This window comes from Camelus bactrianus, chromosome 7 (assembly GCF_048773025.1).
Source record: "Camelus bactrianus isolate YW-2024 breed Bactrian camel chromosome 7, ASM4877302v1, whole genome shotgun sequence".
Taxonomy (NCBI): Eukaryota; Metazoa; Chordata; class Mammalia; order Artiodactyla; family Camelidae; genus Camelus; species Camelus bactrianus.
This window is the reverse complement of record NC_133545.1, coordinates 62,118,959-62,146,925: the sequence shown is the minus strand read 5'-3', so window position 1 is coordinate 62,146,925 and position 27,967 is coordinate 62,118,959. Positions and strand designations below refer to the sequence as shown.

At 35.8% G+C, this 27,967-nt stretch overlaps 1 protein-coding gene across 3 annotated transcripts in view; it reads right to left on the bottom strand.

The window, feature by feature from the left end:
* The window catches only part of LOC105082993 (sterile alpha motif domain-containing protein 9-like), a 40,130-nt gene extending 13,388 nt beyond the window's left edge, over positions 1-26,742 (bottom strand). Inside the window, exons 1-4 of one of the 3 annotated variants that reach the window (XM_074367486.1) lie at positions 20,648-26,742; positions 18,540-18,799; positions 16,275-16,407; positions 7,492-7,586 (exon numbers count right to left, since the gene is read on the bottom strand). The gene's annotated coding sequence lies outside the window, so the exon portion shown is untranslated. The remainder of the gene's footprint in view (positions 1-7,491; positions 7,587-16,274; positions 16,408-18,539; positions 18,800-20,647) is intronic. The other 2 variants (XM_010972707.3, XM_045508830.2) reach the window with 2 other exon arrangements.
* Positions 26,743-27,967: the final 1,225 nt, after the last annotated feature.

The window sequence follows — 27,967 nt, the reverse complement described above, 5'->3', positions numbered from 1 at the left end:
GCAAAGGATTATAAGAGACTACTATAAACATTTATATAACCCCAAGTTGGACAATCTAGAATAAATAAATAAATTCCTAGAAGCATACAAATTACCAAGACTGAATCATGAATAAAGAATCTGAATAGACCAATATCAAGTAAGGACAATGAATCAGTAACTGAAACCTCTCAAGATGGAAAAGTCCTGACCTCGTGGCTTTACCAATGAATTCTGCCAAATATATAAAGCAGAATTATTGCCAATCCTTCTCAAACTCTTTGTCCAAAAATAGAAGAGGAGAGAACACTTATAAACACATTTAATGAGGCCAGCATCACCCTGATACCAAAACCAGACAAGGACACAAGAAAAAGAAAGTCACAGACCAATATCACTGATGAATATTAATGCAAGAATCCTCAACAGAATACTAGCAAACCAAATTCTACAGCATATTATAAGGATCATGTACCATGATAAAATGGGATTTATATCTGGGATGCAAGGAGGGTTCAACATATGCACATCAATAAATGTGATATACCACATTAAAAGAATGAAGGATAAAAATCATATGGTCATCTCAATAGATCCAGAAAAGGTATGTGATGAAACTCAACACCATTACATGACAAAAACTCTCAACAAATTAAGTATAGAAGGAATGTACCTAAATATAATAAAGAACATATATGACAAGCTCACAGCTAACATCATACTCAGTGGTGAAAAGCTGAATGCTTTTCCTCTAAGATCAAGAACAAGACAAAGATTCCCGCTCCAACCACTTACATTCTATATAATACTGAAAGTCCTAGCCAGAGCAATTAGAAGAAAAAGAAATAAAAGGCCTCCAAACAGGAAAAAGAAGAAATAAAACTGTCTCTGTTTGCAATGATATTATACACGTAAAACCTTAGAGACCACCAAAAAAAACTGTTAGAATTAATAAACAAATTTAGTAAAGGTACAGGTACAAAGTCAATACAAAAAGTTGGATTTCTATAAAATAACAGTAAATCATCTGAAAAATAAATTAAGAAAACCATTTTATTTACAATAGCATAAAAACTACTCAGGAATAAATTAAGGCAAGGAGGTAAAAGATCTGTACACTGAATACTGTAAAACACTGATTAAAGAAATTGAAGAAGACACAAATAAATGGAAAGATATCTTGTGTTCATGAATTAGAATATTATTAAAATGTCCACATCACCCAAATCAATCTGGAGATTCAATACAGTATCTATCAAAACTCCAATGATATTGTTCACAGAAACAGGAAAAATAAGCCTAGAATTCATATGGAATCATAAAATACCAGAAACAACCAAAGTGATCTTGAATAGAAAAACAAACTTGCAGGCATCACACTTCCTTATTTCAAAACATACTATAAAGCTATAGTTCAAACAGTATGATACTGGCAAAAAAAAAAAAAAAAAAAAAAAAAGACATATAGACCAGTGGAACAAAACAGTTAGTCCAGAAATAAAACTAAGCTTTATGATCAATTAATCTTCAAAAAAGGTGCCAAGAACACACAATGGGAAAAAGAGAGTCTCTTCTTTAGATAGTTTGCGGAAAACTGGTTTTCCACAAGCAGAAGAATGAAACTGGACCTTTATCTCCCTCCATATACAAAAATCAACTCAAAATGGATTATAGACTTACATCTAAGACCTGAAACCATAAAACTATTAAATGAAAACATAGAGAAAAATTTTGTGATGTTGGTCTGAGCAAGTGATTTTTGGACATGACCCCAAAAGCACATGCAATAAAAGTAAAATGGACAAATAATACTGCATCAAACTAAAAATATTCTGCACAGCCAAAGAAACAATCCATAGAATGAAAAGGCAATCTATAGAATGAGAGAAAATACCGGCAATCTATATCTAATAAGGGGTTAATATCCAAAATACACAAGGAACTCAAACTACTTAATGGCAAGAAAACAAATAACCTTATTTTTTTTTAAATGAGCAAAGGACCTCAATAGACATTTCTCAAAAGAAGACAAACAAATGGCCAACAGATACAGGGAAAAGTGCTTAACGTCACTAATCATCCAGGAAATACAAATCAAAACCACAATGAAATATCACCTCACACATCTTAGATGGATTTTATCCAAACTAAAACTGAAAACAAGAGTTGGCAAGGCTGTGGAGAAAAGGGAACCCTTGTACAACGTTAGTGGGAATGTAAATTGTTGCAGCCATTATGGAAAACAGTATGGAGATTCTTCAAAAGACTAAAAACAGAACTACTATATGATCCAGCAATCTCGCTTTTCAGTATATGTCAGAAGGAAATGAAATAAGTATCTTGAAGAGATAGCTGCACTCCCATGTTTATTGTAGCATTATTTATGATAGCCAAGATATGGAAATCTAAACCTAAATGCCCATCCAGTGGATGACTGGATAAGGAAGATGTGATACACACATACATACACACACAGGAGTATTATTCAGAAAGACAAAAAGGAACATTACATTAAGATAAAGGGATCAATCCAACAAGAAGATATAACAATTGAAAAAATATACGTACCCAACATAGGAGCACCTAAATATGTACAGCAAATATTAACAAACATAAAGAAAGAAGTTGACACAGAATAATAGTATGAATTTTAACATCTCACTTACATCAATGAACAGATCATCCAGACAGAATATCAGGAAAGAAACACTGGTCTTAGACAACATCTTAGATGAGGTGGATTATATATATATATAAAATATATATATAGAGAGATTTTATATAAATATATATAGAGGGGGGGAGAGGGAGAGAGGATATATATAAAGAGAGAACATTCCATCCAATAGCAGCAGAATACACATTCTTTTCAAATGCACATAAAATTTTATCCAGGATAGATCACATTCTATGCCACAAAGCAAGGCTCAATAAATTTAAGAGGACTGCAATCATATTAAGCATCTTGTTGACTACAATACTATGAGACTAGAAATCAACTAGAAGATAAAAACTGCAGAAATACAAACATCTGGAAGCTAAAGGGTATGTTACTAAACATCTAATGGATCATTGGAGAAATCAGAGGAAATTTAAAAAAATCTCTAGAGACAAATGAAAATGGGAACTCAACAATACAAAACCTATGGGATGCAGCAAAAGAAGTTCTGAGAGGGAAGTTTATAGTAATGCAAGCCTACATCAGAAAGCAAGAAAAATCACAAATGAACATTACCTTATGCCTAAAGGAACTAGAAAAAAGAACAAACATAACCCAGAGTTAATAGAAGGAAGGGAATCATAAAGATCAGAGCAGAAATAAATGAAATGGAGACTTAAAAAAAATGGAAAAGATCAATGAAACTAAGAGCTGGTTCTTTGAAAAGATAAACAAAATTGATAAACCTTTAGCCAAACTCATCAAGAAAAAAAGAGAGAGGACCCAAATATATGAAATCAGGATGAAAAAGGAAACAGCCCAGAAATATAAATGATCATAATAGAGTACTATAAACAATTATATGCCAATAAAATGGACAAGCTAAAAGAAATGTATAAATTCCTAGAAACATACAATCTCCCAAGACTGAATCAGGAATAAATAAAACCATATGGACACACTGATTACCAGTAGTGAAACTGAGCCAGTAACACCACCACCAACAACAAAAAACTATTGCAGCATGTTATTGATGAGAAAGGAATACTTCTGAATTACAAGGTCATCATCATCCTGATAACAAACCAGACAAACATACCTCAAAAAAGAAAACTATAGGCCAGTATTACCAAGGAACATAGATGCAAAAATCCTCAACAAAATATTAGCAAAGCAAATTCATCAATAAAGTAAAAGGATCATACACCATAACCAAGTGGGATTTATCCCAGGGATGCAAGGATGGTTCAGTATCTATCAATCAATGTGATACACCACATTAACAAATTGAAGAATAAAAATGATATTATCAACTCAATAGATTCAGAAAAAGCTTTTGACAATCCATTTATGACAAAAACTCTCAACACAATGGGTATAGAGGGAACATACCTCAACATAATAAAAACCATATATAACAAACCCACAACCAACATCATGCTCAATGGTGAAAAGCTGAAAACATTTCCTCTAAGATTAGGAACGAAACAAGGATGCTCTCTCTTGCCACTTTTATTTAATATACTATTGGAAGTCCTAGTGACAGCAACTAGATAAGAAAAAGAAATAAAAGTCATCCAAACTGGATAGGAAAAAGTAAAACTGTCACTGTTTGCAGATAAGATAATATTACATATAAAGGTCCTAAAATGTCACCAAAAAACTATTAGAGCTAATAAATGAATTCAATAAAGTTGCAGGATATAAAATTAATATACAGAAATCTGTTGTGTTTCTATACACTAACAATAAAAAATCAGAAAGAAAAATTAAGAAAACAATCTCATTTACAATTGAATCAAAAATAATACATACCTAGGAATAAATTTAAGGAGTTAAAAAACCTGTACTCTGGAAACTATATGACATAATGAACGAAATTGGAGATGACACAAACAGATGTAAAGATATACCATGCTCATGTATTGGAAGAACTAATATTAAAATGCTTACATTATCCAAGGGAATCTACAGATTCAGTCCAAGCTCTATCAAAATACCAATGGCATTTTTCACAGAACTAGAACAAATGATTCTAAAATTTATGTGGAATCATGAAAGACCCCAAATAGCCAAAACAATCTTGAGAAATAAGAACAAACCTGGAGGTATCATGCTCTCTGATTTCAAACTACACTCAAAACTTCAGTAATAAAAATAGTATGGTACTGGCACAAAAACAGGCATATAGGTCAATGGAACAGAATGGAGAGCCCAGAAGTGAATCCATGCTTACATAGTCAATTAATCTACAACAAAGGAAATAATAATACACAATGGGGAAAAGACAGCCTCTTCAATAAGTGGTGTTGGGAAAACTAGACAGTTCCATGCAAAAGAATGAAATTGGACTACTTTCTCATATTACATATAAAAATAAACGTGAAATGGATTAAAGACTTACAGGTAAGACTTGAAACCATAAAACTCTTAGAAGAAAACATATGTAGTACTGTCTTTGACAGCGGTCTTAGCAATATTATTTTGGATATGCCTCCTCAGGCAAGCGCAACAAAAACAAAAATAAACAAATGGGAATCAAACTAAAATGCTTTTGTACAGTGAAGGAAAGAATTAATAAAATGAAAAGTCTGCCTACTGAATAGGAGAAGATATTTGCAAATGGAATATCTGATAAGGGGTTAATATCCAAAATATACAAAGAACTCATACAACTCAATATCCAAAACCAAACAACCCAAACAAAAAACGGCAGAGGACCTTAACAGACATTTTCTCAAAGACATACAGATGGCCCAAAGACATACAAAAAAACACTCAACATCACTACTGACGGAAGTGCGAATCAAAACCACAGTGAGAAACCATTGCACACCTATTAGCATGGCTATGAAATATTCAAGAAATAACAAGTGTTGAAGAGGATGTGAAGAAAAGGGAACCCTTGTACACTACTGGTGGGAATGTAAATTGGTACCAGCCACTATGGAAAACAGTATGGAGGTTCCTCAAACAATTAAAAATAGAACTACCACATTATCTAGCAATTCTTCTTCTGGGTATTCTTCCAAAGAAAACAAAAACACTAATTTGAAAAGATAATCACCCCTATGTTCATTGCAGCATTATATATAATACCTAAGATATGGAAGCAACCTAAGTGTCTATCAATAGATAAATGTATAAAGAAGACAATGGAATGTTACTTAGCCATAAAAAAGAATGAAATCTTGCTTTTGGGACAAATGGATGAACCTAGAGGGTATTATGCTAAATGAAATAAGTCAGACAGAGAAAGACAAATACCATATGATTTCACTTACATATGCAATCTAAAAAACAAAATAAATGAATAAACAGAAACAGAAACAGAGTCATATATACAGAGAACAAATCGGTGATTGCCAGATGGGAGGAGGGCAGTGGGGTGAGTGTAATAGGTTAGGGAGATTAAGAGGTACAATCTTCCAGTTACAAAATAAATGAGTGTTGGGCATGAAATGTACAGTGTGGGTAATATAGGCAATACTAATATAATATATTTGGTGACAAGACTTATGGTGGTGATATTTTAAAATGTATAGAAATAATGAATCACTATGTTGTGCATCAGGAGCTAACACAGTGTTGTAGATCAATTATATTTCAAAAACAAACTCATAGAAAAAAAATCAGATTTGTAGTTACCAGAGGTAGGGGGCAGTAGAGAGAAGAAGAATCGTATGAAGGCAATCCAAAGGTACAAACTTCTAGGTATAAGATAAATAAGTTCTAGGGATGTAACGTACAACATGACTGATACAATTAAACCTGCTGTATGCTACATGTAAAATATGTTTAGAGAGTAAATCCAGAGAGTTCTCATCACAAGAAAAACAATACTGTTTTCTTTTTCTTTTATTTTGTATCTATATGAGATGATGGATGTCACTAAACTTACTGTAGTAACCATTTCATGATGTATATAAGTCAAATCATTATGTTGTGCACCTTAAACTTATACAGCATTCTACGTCAATTATATGTTAATAAAACTGGAAGAAACTGTAAAAGCCAGAAAAAAAAAAAATCAGGGAGGCTAAATATGGGTAGAAGTGAAAAGGTGAAGCCATGGAATAAAAGTTAGTGCCTAAAATAACTGTTATCAATTCTATTTACCTTACTAGAAGTGGCCTGAAAATTTGGTTCTGAGTTTCTTAGCAACCAGTAAAAGAAAGGAAACATAATGTTACATGATCCATCAAACCCACATATATTTATTAACTGTAGGGTAACTGTAGGGCTTGTTAGCTTTTCTAAAGGAAGTTGAAGAGCAGGCCTTTAAATCAGAAATGTATTTCCATCACCCCCTTGTATTACCTTGTTCCTTACTTTGGGGGGAAATCAGATATAAACCTGGATTTTTACCAGGAAATAAAGAAGCTGTCATAATTTCAATTACTTCCTGTAGTAGTCTGTCGTTGTCTCTATCACTGTCTCTCTGCGTCTCTGTCTCTTATACATATCATCTGACACTAATATCTGAGAATTATTGGGTAGTTTTATTTTTTTGCAACACCTTAGAGTAGATGGTGGAAGGGATCTTTGATTAATGTAAAGTATATCTTTAAATTTTCATTATATGTTCTTTCTGATGCTGCTGCTAATGCCTTGGGGGATTTCACCAATAAAAGTGCCTCTAGTTTTCAACTGCATCGTTTATGAAATGTTATGACTTCTTTTTCAAATTACAGAAGGCAGATTCCTGTCATAGCGGTGAACAGTCTAGCCTTAAAATATTATTATTTTTTGGAGTATACTTCACTTTCTAAGTGAGAAGTAGATTCCTTTCTAGTCAATAACACGCTGTAATAGATAGTAATAATAATATTAATAACAGATACTGTACTTACCCAGATTTTTCTTGCAAATTTCTTCTACGTAAATGAGGGGTAACCCCGTATTTTGGTGGAGGAAACAGCCTAAGTTCTGTCTTCTCTTCTTCCTGCTATGACAGAGGAAAATATTTTTTTCATTCAGGAAAGTTTCTCCTTGGCTGCTTCTTCAGTCTGAGTTCAGGCTCAGAAATGGCAGGGCGTTTCTCAGTAATGGGTGTGTCAAAACTGGAAGGCAGGGAGAAGGAAGTCTGCAGATTTGATTTCAGTTTCATTTTCCTAGATCTGAACTTAGTGACGTGACTTTTCTTGAAATGACTTTTTTTGGTAAGCCATTACTCTTCCGCCTTCTGCTCTGTCTGGTTAGAATCCAAAGGTTTAAAATCTATTCTTTGCTTGAGAGTTTGAGGGCTGCAGAGAGCCTAGTTGCTTAGCCACAAACAAACGTGGGATATTCCGAATGGACCCCTTGGGGAGCACGGGTTTTCATTGCTGTCAGGGGCCTTGTGGAACTCCGGTAGGGAAGAGCTTATGTTGGCATTTCACTGGCCTTCCTGGCTGAACTAACTATCCATCTCTGTTTTCCTAAAGTGTAAAGAAATGGCTTTCAGGGAGTTTCTGGAGCTCCCTATAAATGCTAAAGGCATCTGAGTTAGTTCTGCAGCCCAGACGAGGGTTAGAGGCCCCAGTGGCCACATTACAGAGATGTATCTTTTCTAAGGTCAGGCTCAGGGACAGGCAGAGAACTGCCTCAGCAAGAATGACAAAAATAGTCAGCATTTAAAAACTGTAAGTAAATGTTAAATTAAAAACATCTACCATGTGTACTCAATTAGCTTTCCATTTTCACATTCCACTGCTGATCCATACCAGCTTTATGTTTTTTAAAACTTTACTGGGCACTTCCTATGTAGCAGGTACTGTTCTAAGTGCTGTATATTAACTTATTTATTCTTCACAACAATCTTCTGATGTAGATGTGATTATTATTTCCATTTTACAGCTGAAGAAACTGAGGCACAGAGTTGTTAAATAATCTCTCTCTCTCCCCCCTCCCCCTGCCCAATATATACTACTGGTTCTGTTTCTCTGGAGAACCCTCCTTAACACAAACAGGCTATAAAGAATTAACTTCTGCTCTGCTTTCCATACTTGATTTTATTCCACTAGCTTATTTCACTGCTCAGATCCTCTGCGAGGCCAGGATCCAGACCTTCAGTGTGAGCAACCTTTCTCTTTTATCCTGTGTTGCTCTCCTCATGCTGCCTCTTTGACTGCCCAGACAGTGCTTCTCCATTTCTTTATTTCACTATGCCCTCTTAAGGAGGGGCATGTTAACCTAGTTGTCTCCCTCCTTGAAATTTTAGTACTACACATATACTGTATATCTGTTTACATATATCTGTGCTTTATACCTAAAAAAGGGCATCATGTGACACTGGGGAATTGCAAAATTAAAACGAGATACTACTACACGCCTATTAGGATGGCCAAAATGCAGAACACTGACACCACCAAAGGCTGGTGAGGATGTGGAGCAACAGAAACTCTCATTTATTGCTGGTGGGAATGCAAAATGTAATGTACAACCACTTTAGAAGACAGTTTGGTGATTTCTTATAAAACTAAACCTACTCTTACCATATGACCCACACTCACACTCCTTGGTATTTCCCCAAAGGAGCTGAAAACTTATGTCCACAAAAAAAAACCCTGCACACAGAAGCTTATAGCAGCTTTATTCATAAATGCCAAAACTTGGAAGCAACCAAATCTCCTTTGGTAGGTGAATGGATAAATAAACTACGGTACATCAAGACAATGGAATCTTTATTCAGGGCTGAAAAGAATTGGGCTGTTAGGCTACAAAAAGACACGGAGGAATCTTAAACGCACTTACTAACTGAAATAAGTCAATCTGAAAAGGTTATACACTATTTTATTCCAATTGTATGACACTTTGGAAAAGGCAAAACTTTGGCGACAGCAAAAGAATCAGCAGTTGTCAGGAGTTAGGGAAGCGGGGGGTACAACTTAGTGGAGAATAGAGGATTTTTAAGACAATGAAATTATTCTGTATGACACTATAATGGTGGATACACGTCACTGAATGTATATTTGCCAAAACCCATAGAATATACTACACCAAGAGTGAACTGTAATGTAAACTACGGACTTTGGGCAATGATATGTTAATGTAAATTCATTGATTGTAACAAATGTGCTACTCTGGTGAGGGGTGTTGATAGTGGGGGAGACTGTGTATATGTGGGGGCAGAGGGTATATAGGAAATCTCTGTACCTTCCTCTCAATTTTGGTGTGAACCTAAAACTGCTCTAAAGAATTAAGTGTATTTTTCAAAAAAGGTTTTTTTTTTTTTTTTGCTTCCAACAACCAGTTTTTACTCCCTTGGACATAGCAGTGCCCCAGTTGAGAATACATGATCTAGACTTGCATATACTGTTCGTGTGGATTTCTCATTACTTCACCCACCCTATTGGCTCAGTTACACTATTGCACATGAACTTGTTGGGCCAATAGTTTCCTGAAACAGTCCTGTAGAAAACGGAAACCAGTTATGCCTTGCCACCTGAGGGGATGGATTCTGGTGGTGAACTCTGCTGTTGTCCAGCTCCCCTTCTCCTCCTGCCCTCTAGGACCCCAGTTTGGTTCTTCGCGCATCAGCCCTCTCCTGCTTCGAGTAAGCCTCTGAATAATCCTGGGATGTGGCTTGTCTCACTAGAGGACATGCTTTGTTTGAGAGGAAATCTCTGCTAAAGATCAGAGGAAGTTCCTTTTCCTTTCCAGGCTTTTCTTTTAAGCTCTTTGTTGGAGTGAGGTTTTGTTACCTTTTAAAAATTATTTCAATAACCCAAAGAGTGAGGATCCCTTTCTTAAGAGAAGAGTGTTCAGAGTTATGCACCCTAGATGCCATCTGATCCATATTTCTCTTTTAACTCATTTGGGTTCTTTATTCTCTAATAAAATTCTTATAATGTAGCAAGCACAGAAAACTTTGTCATGACCTAGAAAGGCTTTGTGGAATATCTCATACTTTCATATCTTTCTCCTGTTTTTATTTAAAATTTCTCTTAGGAACAAAACCACCAAAAGTTTTATATTTTATCATGTTCCTCTTTCAGATAAAGGAAGTAATGCCATATTACAATACCAAGAAGCCTCTTAGCCCATGAGACAGGATTTTTGCAAGTTTCCTGAGCAAATTTTCCTTGTTATTATCAGTTCAGAGTAATTATGACCAAGAGTCCTTTTTTTTTTTTTTGGTTATTATTCTTGGTTTTTTTTTAAAGTAACATTTATGGTATATATTTCTAATTAAAAAAACTAATATGTGTTCAATTTTGAAAAATCAGAAACTAGAAAAAAAGAAAAACAAGACATACTTGAATCCCATGCCCCATTTACAATTGTTAACATTTTTGGTATATAATCTCCCAGTCTTTTAAGGACAGATAAATATTTGCCCAACAATAGAAGCACAAGCTTTATAATATTTTGTTCTTTTACTTAGCAAAATATACCTTCTGTTTTTTTATGTCATTAGATAAACTTGCAGCATAATTTCTTTGGAAATTTTTAAATATAAACAAATTAAAAACAGAACAGCATAAGGTACCCCCTTGTACTCACCATTCAGCTTCAAAGTCATTTTTGTTATTCTCTCTTTTTTACATTCTTCTTGTTTTAGCTATACCTGCCCTGAGGTAAAATTGGAGTGCACACATATTGAATGTAAAATTTTGACCCCAATCTAGATATAGAACATTTCTATATCCCTATGTCCCTTGTCAGTCACTCCTAACTCCCTCCAGAGAAACCACTCTTCTGATTTTTTTCACCTTATATTATATATTAGTTTTATCTGATCTAAGTGTTCATATACATGGAATCATTTATATTACAGTACATACCCATCTGTGACTGGCTTCTCTTATTCAATGTAATGCCATTGAGATTGGTCTAAATATCCGTAGTTTTGTTCCTTTTTATTGCTGAATAGTATTGTTTTATCAATATACCCCACTTTTATTTATCCAATTTCCTTTAAATAGACATCTGAGTTATTTCCATTTTTGACTATTTTTGTTCAAGTCCTGTGCAGACACAGATCTTCATTTCTCTTAGATAAATAATTTGTCATGGAACTGCTGGCTCAAACAAGTGTGTGCTTAACTTTATAAGAAACTGTCAAGTCTTTGTCCAAATTCATACTAGAAGCAATATTCTCTAAGGCATGGCGAGTTTTTTGTCAGTTTTTAACTCATTCCATAAGTTAAAGTGAAATAAGGAACTGGTGTAATCCCACTTGGCAAGTTAAGAAATAAAAAAATAATGATACTCAGCACATCATTATCAAGAGTCTGAGGTTGCCAGACATCACAGCTTTACTCCACCACATCTGTGAGTAACAGGTGTTTTAGTTTGATACCTCTAATACCTGGCCTGATGTTAGAACTGTCTTATCTGTTCTCACCATAGGACTGGTCAGATGTGGCAGCCATTAGTGAATGTCTGTATTTTTACAATAGATGTAATGAACGTCATTTCAGAGCTCCCAAGATGAGCCAGGAAAGGGAATCAGCTTTATACATATTTTGGGGACAGATGGAAAGTTAATACAACTGGTTGAAAGAACATGGAAAAGTGACATTATGAGGGTCACACGTGGATATTGTGTCCTAGTAGGCAGTTTTTTCTCCTTTGCACATGAAAGATATCTTTTAAATAATAGCAATCCACATGGATATTTCCTATTAATTATCTATTACTAATTTTTTCTTTCTGGATGGACCCAAAAAATGTATGCCATGACTCATTTGAATGCTACTTTCCACTCCTCTAAGACTTTAAGAACAAGTTGAATCTTTTGGACATATGAAGCTCCTTGAAGAGCTGACGCCATTCAGGAACTGGCTTATGCCTTAGGAGCATTAGATACAACACTGCCAATGGGCCACCATGGAAGGTCCAATTTTCCCAGAGTGACAAGGCCTGTTTGGACAACAGAGTCTCTATTCCACAGAATGTTTTTATAAAAAAATTGGTTAGATTCAAAGCATATATGCTCTATTTACTCAAGCGTGACTCAGCTTTAAGTAGAGACCTTTGACTTTTGACTTCCTCGAAAAATTTCTTCCTTCTTTGTTAAGAGACTGTTTGGTAACTTTAAATACTATTTATATGATTTAAAATCCCACATTGGGTGTGTATTCTCTATCATAGGTATTTCCAAACTAATATACCAGTTATCTCTTCAGAGTGATACCAAGCTTACTGTAAGTTTAATTTTCTCTAAACCAGTCTCTTTGTTTATCTAGTCATGTGTTTTGAGGAAATATTGGGAGTATTGTTAATATTGGAAAATAGAATGACTGCTCTAATGGGTTTGCTGATCTGAAGGGTCCATATTTATCCTCTTCTCAGGAGATATTGTAATGTGGCTTCACAGTGTTTAGTGGAAGCTGACCATGTTTAACGATATTCTGGCTCTCAGATCACCCATGCATATTTGATATTCAGGAATGATATTTATCTTCTCAAATAAAAATGAAAAAATAAAACATTTCAAATTGTTTGAAGAAACATTCTGGGTATATATATATATATATATTTTCAGATCATACTTAATCTGGGCGTGAGTAATAGACTAAAAAAAAAACCTATGGGTTTGTTTTTTGTTTTGTTTTCAACCAATTGTTCATTTCCCTATTTCCAAGGTGATAATTAGTTTTTCTACTTTTGAGGAAATGTTGTTTTTATTTGAAATCATATAACCTGATATACTGTAATGTACCTACATGTGAAAATGAGTACTGGAAAAGGGGTAAACAATATAGTTTGAGAAAACTAAGGTTGTATGTTTAGAAGAAGGGGCTTGAAATAGAGTATCAGTGAAAAAGTCTCCTTAACCAAAGACTGAAATGGAGTGACAAAGACAGCTACTATTTAAATTTTAAAAAGGCCTCAGCAAACTTGGTAAAACACATACATTTAGATCAATAAAGCAATATTCATTTAGTGCTTCATAAAAATAAAATGCCTTTCAAGACTGAATAAACAAAATGTGGTATATCTAAACAATGGAATTTTAGTCCACAATAAAAAATGAAGTAATGATACATGATAAAACATGGAGGAACCTTGAAAACATTATGCAAAGTGAAAGAAGCCGGTCACAAACAACCACATATTTGTGATTCCATTTATATGAAATGTCCAGAATAGGCAAATCCATAGAGACAGAGAGCAGATCAGTGGTTACCAGCGGCTGGAGGAAGGTGTAAATGGTGACTGACTGCTAATGGGTACAGTAGTGTTTCTTCTGGGGTGATGACAATGTTCAAAAATTGTGCTGATGGTTGCACAATTCTGTGGGTATACTAACCACTGAACTCTACACCTTAAATAGGGGAATTTTATGTTTTGTGAATTATCTCAAGAAATTTGCCTCCTAATAAGAGCCTACTTATGGCCACATATGCAACTTACGCTATCAAATTTAATCCTCATCAGGTGCTTGTAAAGTTTATTTTCATCCAACGAATGAGGAGACGGGGTTCTGGCTTACCTGTGTACACCCACGGGATGTGTAAGATTTTCCCACTGGCTGCCTTGGTCCATCCTGCTTCCAGGGTCTTCTACTCTAGGTCCTCAGTGAGCCGGACTCACGGGGCCTCAGTGTCACCCTCTACTGTTTTAACAGCTCTGGCCGCTCTAGGCAAAGGGGCTCTGCTCTGGAGACGCTCTTACCATTCTCCTCAGACTTGCTCCGACCGAGTCTGAGGGGTTATCTTCTCTTAGCCAGAGTCTACCTACCGGCTCCTCTGGGCACCCCAAAGATTATAAAGAAAAGCTCTACGTTTTCTCTTCTGTTTGAGCCAGTGATTACAGAAATTGCCCCCGAGCCCAGCACTCCACAAGCAGCATCACCTGAAGGATTTCCAGCTTATCTGCTACTGCTCGTCCAGAGACACTACCTGAGAACGCGGGCAGGGCGCGCGCATGCGCCCGTATGTAATATGGGGGTGGTGGGAGGGTTTGTCTTGGCGCCACCTCACAGGGCGACAAATCCCCCCTCGCTTTCTCCTTTACAGTTTGCATTCTCCCAGGAATTCTATCCAGGGAGATAGAAGCACCCTTCTCAAATAGGCTGACTGACATCTTTCGCCCCCAAACCTGTCTTTTTATCTCTGCCTTATCCCAGAGTTTCTCCCGTTGTTCGAAGATAAAGACCTTTTATAACTTCAAAAAATTTCTCAGCTGCCCACTCCTATGATGGGAGCTGAGAAGATACGCGCAGGAATTTTGTACTCTGTCAATTATATGAGCATCTTATATGGTCTATGATCCATATTTGGCTGGAGCTATGTATTAAATTCAAGGTGAAAATGATTTGGGCAAAAAATTTTTAAATAATGTTTCGAAATAACTCCTTGGCCCATCAGTGTCTTCAACCTTGTTTTCAGTGATGGTGTGTTATGTGTGTGTGTGTGTGTGTGTGTGCGTGTGCGTGCGCGTGCGTGTGCGTGTGCGTGTGTGTGTGTAACTTTAATATGCTTCACTGTTCTGAGGCTTACGAAGTCGTTTTATAAGCTTTATCTGATCAGATGTACATCCTGGAGCGTTGGTGTATCTTTTTAAACACGAGGGACGTTTATGTTTGGCAAGAAGCTACGTAGTGTAAATAAAGAGGGAGGAGTTGTGATAAGGAAAACTATGTCATAATTAAATTAGATCTCTTCTCAGCCAACCTGTTTTCCAATTCATTGTGCATATAGGGAAATTGGACCAGAACCAGTGTTGGTTGTTATTTGTTTTTGTTTTGCTTCTGCAAAAGAAATGCATATGAAATTTCTATGTCTAAAATGGGTAAAGGTGGAGCTGCTCTGATTGGAGCTGGGGAGAACTCCACCTTATCTTCTTTCTTCTGGGAAAATTTTGAACCCAGAGTTCTTTTCCTGAGTACTAAATTTCAGGATCCATTCCCTACGGACTTCCATTTTCTCTCTTTGGGTTGGGGAAGGGGTGAGCAGGAAGGCTCAAACTAAAAGCTTTCAGGGTGAGAACTGGTGACCACCCCCATCTCTAGGAGGCTGGGTCTCAGCAGCCTGCAGGTATTTATGCCTCTAGGAAAGGTTGCTCGCAGTCCCCGCTGGACCCCAGCAGGCTTATGCCCTGCTCTGATGTTCTACAGGACTGAAACTACAAAGCTAGCGAATTTCATTTTCTGGAACTATGTTTAGGTGCATTAAAGTTACATAATTTTCCCCATAGTCTCTGTACAACTGTAAAGGAAAGCCTTAAATAAAATGTTGATTAAACTTTGGAGGGTTTCATTTTTAGCTAGATGTAAAGTTTTGATATCTTTAGTTACATAGGACAGAGTTTTGCATAGCTGCAAATGGCCACAATTTTCTATACAGTTAGGTTCACTTGAATTCCTAATCTGCATTTTACTTAGGTCTTCTTGCCCCCTCTCCAGAGCCTTCCACTGCAAGAAACACTCTGCATCTTGCTTGCTGGAAGGTTTCTTTTTAAAAAACAAACAAACAAACAAAAAACAACTTCTGCAGTCAGCACAAGTGGCATCTGGTGATATGTATTTGAAAGCAGTAGGATTCTCATTCCTTTTAGAACTGTTTCATTAGAAATGGCTTATGTACACTTGAAACTATATTCATTTCAAAGTTCTATGTTAGTATTTAGAATTAGTTTTTAAAGATAACTTTTAAGGAAAGTTGATGAAACAGATATCTTTAATGATTATAAACTTACTTACCAGGACTTTGCTGAAAACCTCTACTTTTTATATCAGCAACTTGAAATAAGTCTTCAAGAGGTTCTTTGATCTCAAGCTGTTAGATTAGTTGCCTTTTCTTGTAAATTTGCAAGAGTCACATCCTGGAAGGTATCTATGAGGAAGTAGAGATGTGGGAAGAACAAACCTGGTCATTTCCTAGTTTTGCCTGAGGATATATTTGTTGAGAATCTATTACATAAAAAAAGATAACGTGTTGCTGCAAATGGCATTATTTTATTCTTTTTATGGCCGAGTAGTATTCCATTGTATAAATATACCACAACTTCTTTATCTAGTCATCTGTTCTGGAGATTGTCATATTAAGTGAAGTAAACCAGAAAGAGAAAGAAAAAATGCCATATGATATCACTTCTTTGTGGAATCTAAAAAAAAAGTCACACAAATGCACTTATTTACGGAACAGAAACAGACTCACAGACATAGAAAACAAACATGGTTACCAGGGAGAAAGGAATAGGGTGGAGGGATAAATTGGGAGTTCAGGATTTGCAGATACTAACTACTATATATAAAATAGATAAATGACAATGATCTCCTGTACAGCCCAGGGGACTATATTCAACATCTTTCATATTTCATAACCTATAATGAAAAAGAATATGAAAAGGTATATATATATATACACACACACACATATGTGTATATATATATATATATACATACATACTGAAACATTATGCTGTACACCAGAAATTAACACAACATTGTAAACCAACTATACTTCAATCAAAAAAAAGATATAGCAAAATTCAGATGTAACTGATTGGACTGTTGTTTAGGAACTGTTTATGGGATAGATTTCTCCCCTAACTTTCTACTGTAAAAATCTTCAAACATAGAAGATTTGAAAAAATAGTGAAAGGAACATCCTTCAGCTTGACAGCATCTCTTCCTATATTTAAATATTTTAAATAAAATAAACATTCAAAATATACTGCAGGCATACTTTCTCTTTCTCATCACCCACATTCCACATACGGTGTAGAATAAATCCTATAAGTTGTATCTTTGAAATAAGTCCAGCATTTGATTACCAGACACCACCTGACCCAAGTCCTTATCAGCTCTCTCCTGAATTATAGGAGTGGCTCCCCTCTCAAAACAGGAGCCAGAGTGATCCCATTCAAATGTAAATAACATACCAATATTCTGTTCAATCCCTCCAGGGGCTTTCCCTTTGACTTGGAGTGAAAGCCAAGCTTCTTATTATGAACTGCAAAACGTCACGTGCCCTGGCACATCACCTCTCTGATATTACATCTTTTTTGGGGGGTAATTAGGTTTATTTATTTATTTCTAGAGGAGGTACTGGGGATTGAACCCAGGACCTTGTTTATGCTAAGCATGAGCTCTACCACTACAGCTATACCCTCCCTCTGATACTACATCTTACGTTTACTTTCTCTCTCTAAATCTGGTGCAGATCCCTGACTTCCCTGTTGCTCCTTATAGGTGGCACCTGTTCTGCTACCAGCACCACACTTGTTTCTTCTCCTTGGAATGTCCTTGGACACCTGCACAGCTCACTCCCTCCCTTCAGGCCTTTTACCAAATGTCACTTTCTCACAAGGCACTGCTTGGTCAGCTTACTGAAAGCTATCCCATCTCCCAACATTTGCTATCCCTCTTCTGGCTTTTAAAAAATATAGATATTTAACTAGAGTTAGGACTTATCCCAGTCAAGTATTCCATATATTTTTAACCTATTCACCTTGTTTGTTTTCTGTCCCACTCATTATTCTGTGTGTTTCATGAGGATAAGAATTTTTTGTGTTTTGCTCACTATTTTACAGTGCCTGGTGCACAGTAGTTTAACAAAAATTTGTTGTATGAGTAACATATTTTCTTAAAGGAGTTAAAAATAATGAATTTTTGAAAACCCTTGAGTTAGCAATATCTGTGGGTCAAGGGATTTTGGTCATTTCACCCAGGTAACTATTTTACTTGGCTTGGATCCCAGTCTGAAATCTGGGGAACTCTCTTTACTGTGCTGCCTATTAGGCCAGAACTCACTCTAGCTTCAATAATCTGGTCACAAAAGATGAAAAAAAGTTTTATCAAAAGGAAAATAAAATTAATATGTTTTCTCCTCCAGACCTTCTAGGTACCCCAGTTTATAATACCCCATATCAATTTCCTGCTGTGTCACTCCCAGTCCCCAAAGGAGGCCATTTCTCATACCAGGTTTTCCCCAGAATGGGTCCTTTTACTTCAAGTCCTCACCTCAACGAAGGTGAGAGCTTCGGCACCTCCGTTGTTTTCATCTGCCTCCGCTCTGGGAAGCTGATCTCCAGGTGAGGGGCTTCCCTTTTCTACAGACACATTCTGTTCAGGTCTGATGCAATACCTTCTCTTAGCCAGTAACTTTCAGTAATCTAACCATCCATTCTCTCTCTGGGTATCCTAAAGATTGAGAGGACAGACTCCAGATTTTCTTTCTTGGTTTAGCCAGTGATAACAAAATTTCAGTAGGGCCCAGCATTCTGGAAATGAAGCAGCACATCAAGATGCTAATATATATAAAATAGATAAACAAGTTCCTACTGTATAGCACAGGAAACTAAACTCAATATCTTGTAGTACCTTATGGTGAAAAAGAATATGAAAACAAATATGTATGTCTATGTATGACTGAAGGATTATGCTGTACACCAGAAATTGACACAACATTGTAAACTGACTATACTTCAATAAAAAAATATATATATACAGAAAAAAAGAATTTCCCTCTGCAGTCCATCCCTTGTTCTTAAGATTTTTTGGCCTTGATACAGCCAGTGACTCACCGTGTACGGTGTTTAATGTAGGGGATGCTGCAAAGGGAACTTTGTGATAGCTTTCTCTTCCTTTTATTCAGAGTCTGCCAATAGATACTAGGGAGATAGAAATACTCTTCTCAAGTAAGGCCACTCACATTTATTCCTTAAATATGGAGTCTTTTCTCCATAATGATGTTAAATGGAAGCATCAACAATACCCAGTCTCAATATAATACACTAAACTCTTTAATAATGTCCTTGGACTGATTTATAAAGTCAAAAGTTTCTTAACTCCCCTCCCCCTACATGATAGCCATCGTGAACATACAATGACCTGAACCTATTATACTCAGTAGTGCTTTTAAATTAGTTACTACTTTATCAATTTGAACTGAAAATTAATTCTGCATATATACTGTTGGGGCTAAGCAAAGATCGAAATGACTGGTGTGGACAAGTTTTGAGAATGCCTTGATGTAACTCTTGGCTTCCTAAGGGGCCCTTGTTTTCCTGTTTTTAAATAATGGTGACGACAAATCTTATTAATAGTAACGTTAATTATTAGCAAAGGAGCTACAGGATGCCATTCTCGAGTGACTACTCCAGTTTTCTCTCTTGAGGTATTAAACAAGTACCAAATCAGCAGAGGTCTTAGGGACAAGTTCTGGTGTCCACCCACCCCCATCTCAGAGTGGGGTTCCTCAGTAGCACTGCAGATAGCCATACCTTAATTGTTCAGTTCTATAGGGCTCTTAGAGCTGATAGTGGGGGTGAGACAATTCAGAATCTTGGCTCTTACCCAGGAAGGCTATACACACTCTCCTATGATGGTCTGATAACTGAAACCACACACAAGCCAAGGTAAGTTTTGTTTTTCTCAGGGTAAGTTTTTGTTTTTTGGTTTTTGGTTTTTTTGGTTTGTTTGTTTTTATGAGGGAGAAGTAATTAGGTTTATTTATTTATTTATATTTGGAGGAGGTACTGGGGATTGAACCTAGGACCTCGTGCATGCTAAGCATGCGTTCTAACAGTTTAGCTATACCCTCCCCTCTGAGGGTACATTTTCTTTGTAGTTTTTAAACCAGATTGTTGTATGAAATGGATGTGAAAGAAACACTTAGAAAAAGAGTTAGCCTCTGGAGGATGTTATCTTTTACTAAATGTAAAACTTCTAATAACATCTCAAGTGAAGGAAGACCAAATTTTGCATAATCGCACATGACCACAGGTTCCTTTGCAATCTTTTATACTTAATTTCCTGAACTTCTTTGCATTGTTTGTCATTTTTCTCACTGCCCTCACTGTCATTTTTCAGTTATCAGAAACACTCTCACCACCTTAAGTATACTTACCGGTCTGTTTCTTTTTAGAAGCGCATTTACAAAGTTAACCTCAGTTAAATGTACTGATATATATTTAATCCATTGATATTTCTAGTTTCACTATTTTTACAAGTAATGGTTTATGTACAAACATATGTTTTATTATAAAAAGAAGTACAGCTGGAGTTTATGAAAATAGCTATCTCCTCATAAGCATAAAAAATAAAAGTGTAATGATTCAGAAACTTACCAGGATTTTTCTGAAAACTTTCTCTTTTTATATCAAAAACTTGAAACAGCTGATTTTTAACCTTTGCTTTCTTATTCCTCTTCTAATGGGTAGAAGACATATGATTGTAAGAATCCTTTTTAAAAACTAAGCTTTTAAGCTGGGACGTTTTTTGGTCTTCTAATGCCCTGCCCTGTGTAGAAATAGAATGAGGAAGTAGAAATGCAGATAGTTTCAGTTTTGCTTCAGAAGGTGTTTATTTGCGTTTGTAAAATATTAAACATATTTATAAAATGCTTGTAAAACATTAAAAGATTAACATCACAAAAAATTACCAATAAAGTTGAACCATTGCTAAGAAACTGTTCACCAGAGTTTAGAGTCATAAAAGTTAAGAAATTGGGGCCCAAAAAAAAAAACCTACAGAAAAACATTAAAATCTCAGTGTGATCCAAGTGCCTGCTATGTGCTGAATTGTGATGTATTTCAAGTTAATTTTTGCATTAAGTGTGAGTTTTAGGTTTAAGTTCGTTAATATCATTATATATGCAAAGAAAATTAGGTGTCTGTGGTGGGACAGTGTGGAAGTCAAGGTGGCCCAGAGTAGGAAGTCAGGGTGCAGGAAGGTGGCCCTTCAGAGGGGTGACCTGGAGTAGGGGGTCAGAATCTGGACAGTGTGAAGAGAGTATCCACCTACAGGGGTGACCCACCCTGAAGGAGGTGAGGAGGGCATACAGGGGCAGCCCTGTGTGGGATGTCAGAGCCCAAGCACAGTGAGCAAAGGGTCTAAATGGACGGCTGGCCTGCTGGGGGATATCAGAGTCCAAGCAGAGCTAAGAAAGTGTCCTTCTGGAAAAATAGCCTGAAATGAAGTGTCAAATCAAAGATTGCACTGAACAAAGTTAAACAGGCAAGGAAGAATTTATTCAAGAATTTATTCCTTAGATTGCAAATATTTTTCTCTGTGATTAGGCCACACAGGTTTGCTAGTTGACATGCATTTAAGTTTCCACCCTTCCACAGGTAGTGGGAGACAGGGGTGCTATCTTTGATGTTCACATTTCAAAGACATGGTTAACTGGTGCTTGAGAAAGATAATACTGGGTTAGAAAACTGGACACAGGCTGGGAGAAGATTTGTTTACATTTTAAAGGGGCAGAGAAAGAATTTGCAATTACAAATTATCTAAAGTAAATGCTCTAGCAAAAGGGAGGCCTTTAGTCAGGAGCCTGTAATCAAGAAGAAGCTTGTCCAAAGTTTAGTCAATCTTAAGGAATCATTAAAGGCCATTTCAGTCAACAGTTAGAGCTGAGTTTGGAGAGGGCACCTGTGCTGTGCAGCGGATGGCAGCATTGAGATAGAAGATTGATTAAACAGAAGGATTGCTCAAATAAGGAAATATACAAGGAAATGAAAGCCAGATTTCTCACTGTTGAAGTGGGTTACAGATATGAAAAGAGAGTAACTTGTGATGTAGAACTACAACTGGAGATACCTGTGTGAACTCATGGTTTTCAATATATTTAGATACATAAATAAATATAGCTGTAAATGTATGGTCTAGGATTGTTCACTGAGAGGGAGGACAGACGCCTCAGCGGCAATGAACACAAGTAGCACACATACCTTGGCTTCTAAATGCCATTTTTCTCTATAAAGAACTAGAGCACCTTGGAAAGATGGCTGGTTCCAGGGATGGGACAGAGAAAGTATAAGATAAGTTTGGAGCATCTTTTGTCCAGAAAGCAAAAAAGAGATAAAAACGATAAGAACAACAATCACAAGGCTCCTACTAGTCAAATCTAGGACAATTGAAGCATCAAAATAAACAGTGTAGTAACAGATTATCCACTAAATAACCAAATAATTCACTAAATGAAATGGAAAACCATAAATCCATACAGATATAAAGAAGGAAATGATGAATAAATGGAAAGTTTGGTGAGAAACAGTATATTTACAAAGTTTCAAATTACCTCCCCACAAAGTACTAATGACAAAGGGGGAAAGACCAACTTTACAGTAGTGAAGCTTGGCCTGTACATACTGAAGAGTGTGAGACGCAGAGAGTTTCTCATTAAGTATCTTTTCACACACAGTTCAGATCAGTAATTATAACCTAGAGGTCTCACCTTCTTTTCCCTCTTTGTGAAGAGAATGAGAACAGTTGCTGAAGAGGCAAGTGAAAAAGAAAGGCACTTTAAAGGTGATCTACTTCCCTGAAGAAAAGAAATGTACATACACCTGAAAGACAATAACTATGGGATCTATCTCAGGGTACATGGGGACTTGTGGTCTCTCGGAATCAAGAGAGAAACTGAGCTTAACATGATTAAGAGAATGATGCTAATGTTATCCCTTCCACATGGTGTGCATTACAAAGCATGCTCCCCGATACAGGACCAAATAAAATAAGATTACTTAAGCCTTTTTACATTAAATTAAATTGCAGATGACTCAATGACTTAAACATAATAAATAAATTCATTAATACACTCCCAGAAAACATGATGAAGTTTTAAAAATTTCAAAGTGGGGAAGGCATAATATAGGTATACAGAGAAAAAGCTAATACATTCGAATTGCATAAACATGTAAATCACTTTGCAAAATATATCATAAAATAAACCAAAAGAGCACCAATCAATCAGGAAAACTGTAACACCTGTAGTACCTGTAAAGACTTAGTTTTCTAATTTATAAAGAATCTGCACAAATAAGTAAGGAAAAACCCAAGACCTCAATAAAAAAAAAAAAATAAGCAAAGGATAGGAAGAGGATTTCCAAGAAAAAAAAATAAACATAGTATTTTCAACCTCACTCATAATCAAGTGTATTAAAACAAAACACTATAACATACCATTTTTTCTCATATCCTGTTACTAGAATGAAAAAATTTAATAATACCTGGTGTTAGGGAAAGTATAGGGATACAAGAGAACTCATATACTGTAGATAGAAATGTAAATGAGAATAATCTTGAGAGAAATTCAGCAATATGTGTCAAAACTATACACATTCAAAGCCAAAAAAACTCTTGAAGAAAAAAAGGAGAATTTGAAGGTAGGCAAAGATTCCTTAAGCAGAATATGAAAAGTGCTAACAATGAAGGGAAAACTGATAAATTAGACTATATATATGTATGTATATTAAGGATCAAACAGCTGGAACTCTCACACAGTTATTGTGGGAGTATAATTGTATACATCCACTTTGGAAAACTATTTGGCTTTGTCTACTCAAGCTGAACATTCTAGGTATATCCAGGGAAGAAGAATGCATGTGTCCACGAAAAGACATGTTCAAGAATGTTCACAGCAGCTTTATTCACACTTGTCCACTATGTGGATAATATCATGGCCATTGGACTCAGTGTACAGAAAATACTCTGGATTCCTTAGTAAGTCATACACATGCCAGAGGGTGAAGATACACCATGCAAGTTCAGGGATCTGTCACATCGATGAAGTTTTCATGGATCTCATGGTCTATAGAGTCTAGAGGAAGAAAGAGCTCTGTAGAAGAGCTGAACCATGGTGCAAAGTGCTCCTCTCTCCAGGCCATGTGGCTCAGCAGATCTCATGATGCTAGAGGTGTCCGCTGTGGATAATAATGCTCCAAAGACCTACTATGAGAGGCACATTGAGATTCTCCAGGATTTTTGTAATGGCAGGACATCTGTGGCAGAGAACTACTTGATGTTTGAAAAAAAAAAAAACAAAAAAACCCTAGAAGGGACTGAGCAACATCAAGTGATTTTATGACTAGAGTTTCACAACACAAGCTATATATATGATCAGATCCAGTGAGTCATGAGGTCAATGGGACTCTATTTTCCAATAAGACCACATTCCTAAATACTAGGAATTACTAGGGATTAGGACTTCAACATATGAATAAGGGCCCAATTCAACCTATAATGCAGACTAACAAAGGGAGAAAAAAGCATAAATTGATATTAGAAATGAAAGAGAGGGCATCACTACTTATCCCATTGACATTAGAAAAGATAAAAGAGAAATACCATAAACAACTCTATAATCACAAATTTGGTATCTTTGATGAAGTGGACCAATTCCTTGCAATAAACAATTTATTAAAGCTTGCACAAGGAGAAATAGATATGAAGAGGCCTATATTTTTAAGATATCAAATCAAGAATTTCTTTTCCAAAAAAAATAAAGTGCATGCCTAGATGGTTTCACTGGTGATTTCTATCAGACATTTAAAAAAGAAACAATACTAGTTGTAGGTAATCTTTCCCGGAGAATATAAGCTGAGGGAACATATCCTAATTCATTTTATGAGGCTTGCAATACCCCAGTACCAAAACCAGACCAAGACATCTTAAGAAAGGAAAAGTTATAGACCGATATCTTTCATGAACACAGATGCAAAAATCCTCAAAAAGGCATTAGCAAATAAATTCCAATACTGTTTAAAAAGAATTGTACATCACAGCCAAGTAAGATTATTTCAGTTAGGGAAGGCTCTTTCAACATTTGAAAATTAATTAATATAATCCACCATTTCAATGGATTAGAGAAAAAAATTGAACGATCTTGTCAACTGATAGAGTAAAGGCATTTGGCAAAATCCAACACCTATTCATAATTAAAACTCTCAGCAAACTAGGGGTAGTGGAGAAATTTCTCTGCTTGATGAAAAAACATCTGCAAAACACCTACAGCTAACATATATTTAATAGTGAGAAAAGGAATGCTTTTCCCCTAAGATCAAGAACAAGGCAAAGTTGTTCTCTCACCAGTCCTATCCAATAGTGTATGAAAGTTCTAGCTAGTGAATTTAGACAAAAACAAACAAACAAGCAAACAAATAAAGGTATACAACTTGGGTAAAAAGAAATAAAGCTATTAAGACTACTAAAACTAATACGACATTATTACATTACTGCAGAGAAGAGATAACAGTTACCTGGATTTATATGGTGGTGGAGACGGAGAGAAGACGGATTTAAGAGGTAGGAAGTAGAAGCGACAGGGCTTGGAAATGGATTAAACCTGGAAGGTGAAGGAGAGGGAAACATTGAGGATGACTTTAGCATTTGGCTTGTAAAACAAGATTGGTGGTGGGGCCATTTATAGAACTGAAAGAGGGCACTGAAAGAATAAATTTGGAAGGAAAAATCTTGAGTTAGGTTTTGGTTAAATAGACATTGAGACAATTTAGAGATCTCTAAGAAGTGAAGAAATATATATTTCTTACATATATTCCTGGAGCTTAGAGGAAAATACTGGGCTGGAAAATTAGAAGTTTGTGAATCATTTGCTTATAGATGGTAATTAGAATCATGGCTAAAAAGAATTGCCTAGGAAGAGATTAAGGAGTTAAGGAGGGGGGCAAAGATTGAACTTTGATATTTAGTGGCCAAAACAAGGAGGATGAGGAGCAAAAGAACCAGAGAAGTGTCTAGAGAAGGGCAGGAGGTGTATGTCAGGAAGGAGGCATTGGTCAAGAGTGTAGACTACTGTTGAGACACTACACTGAATACTGAAAAAATTCCATGAATTCAGTAACACGGAGATCATTACTGATTTTACTGAGCTGTTTTAATGGAGTGATGAGGGTACATACCAGACTGGAGTGAGTTCAGACTGAGCAGGAGGTATGAAAATCGTGAAAACAAATACAGAAGTTAAGAAACTTGACTGTAAAGTGAGAGATGGAGATAGGACTGTAGTTTGCAAGAAGTGAGGAGGTAGAGGATGTGGGTTTGAGTGAAGAATTTTTTTTTTGAGTAATAGATATTAGTATATTTTATAGCTGGTGGAATACATTCCATTGACAGAAAAGATCGAGTAAATTGAAGAGAAGAAAAGAATAATGGATGGTGTAAAGTTCCTGAGTCGATAACGGGGGTAGATGCCAAAGGAAAGGTGAAGAGATTAGGTCCCTCTGTGATAATTAGTGAAATGCAGACCAGGATGGAAGCACAGGGGAGATGTGTATGTTTTATTTTAGAAAGATGAAGGAGTTTCCATCTGGAGACTTCTGTTTTCTCTGCAAAGTAGGGACTTTATCTCATTTATCTTGACTGGTATTCATGCAAATACAACAATCTCAGCATAGTTATAAATTTTATCTTCTAGGCACATAGCTGTTCAGTTTTGTGAGTTATGGATTTTATTTTTGGTGTGCTATTGCACACTGCAGTTATATTATCTCTTTAGGGTTTTGACTGTTTCTGAAAGACCTGAAATCTTTCTGTAAGGATAAAAATTGTAATAATTACAACTAAAGGTGATTTTCTTTTTTTGACATTTTAAAAATGGCTGCATCATATTCCATCCCATAGGTGTGTTATGATCATTTGAACATTGAGTTATTTTAAATAATACTCTAATAAATATTCTTTTTTTAATTGATTCTTTTTATATATATGTATTTTTTAATTAATTTAATTTTTTTTTTGGTGGGGAAGGTGGTAAGGTGGTTAGGTTTTACTCATTTATTTATTTTTAGAGGAGGTACTGGGTATTGAACCCAGGACCTTGTGCATGCACTCTACCACTTGAGCTATCCCCTCCTCCTACTCTAATAAATATTCTTATGCACGTGTCTTTATCTCTCATCACTTTATAAACATGGATTACTGGGTTAAAGAGTTTAAACATTTTAAAATCTCCTAATGCAGATTGTCAAATTGCTCCTGAAAGATATTCCTTTCATTCAGCTAAACACAAAAGGCAACATATAATAGAGTGATAAATATGCTAATTTAAATACAGATTACTGTTCACAATACCTAGATTTCATACTTTAACACTTTCTAATTTGGAACCATAGGTGGCACTAAAGGATCAAGGAATGGAACCACTTCCAGCATTCTAGGTTGGAAGAGATTTTGAATGGACATCTCAGTCAGTCTTTTATAGCAGACAAGTTATAAACAATTTTAGAAAAATAATCCTATCTTAACATTACCTGTAAAGCAACTTGGTCCAGCATCCTAATCTTATACTTTACTATTAACTGTCTTATTTGAGACTGTGTAACAATGCAAGCCTATACCAATTGTCTTATGCAGAACCTTTCATTCTTCTGCTTCTATAACGTCTGTTTTTTCAAGAAAAAAACATAGAGTCATGAGCCAGAAAGGCAAAGAACTCTGGCATGATCTGATCATAAGGATTAGCACTGTAACATTCTGGATAAGAGTTTAAAGTGACATACTTAATTTGCCAAGTTGTATGGTGACTTTCTAAATTTGCAGTGTGAAAACTGTGTTTAAAATATATATATATATATATATATATATATATATATATATATATATATATATATATATATATATATATATGCCAAACAAACTTGTCCTGG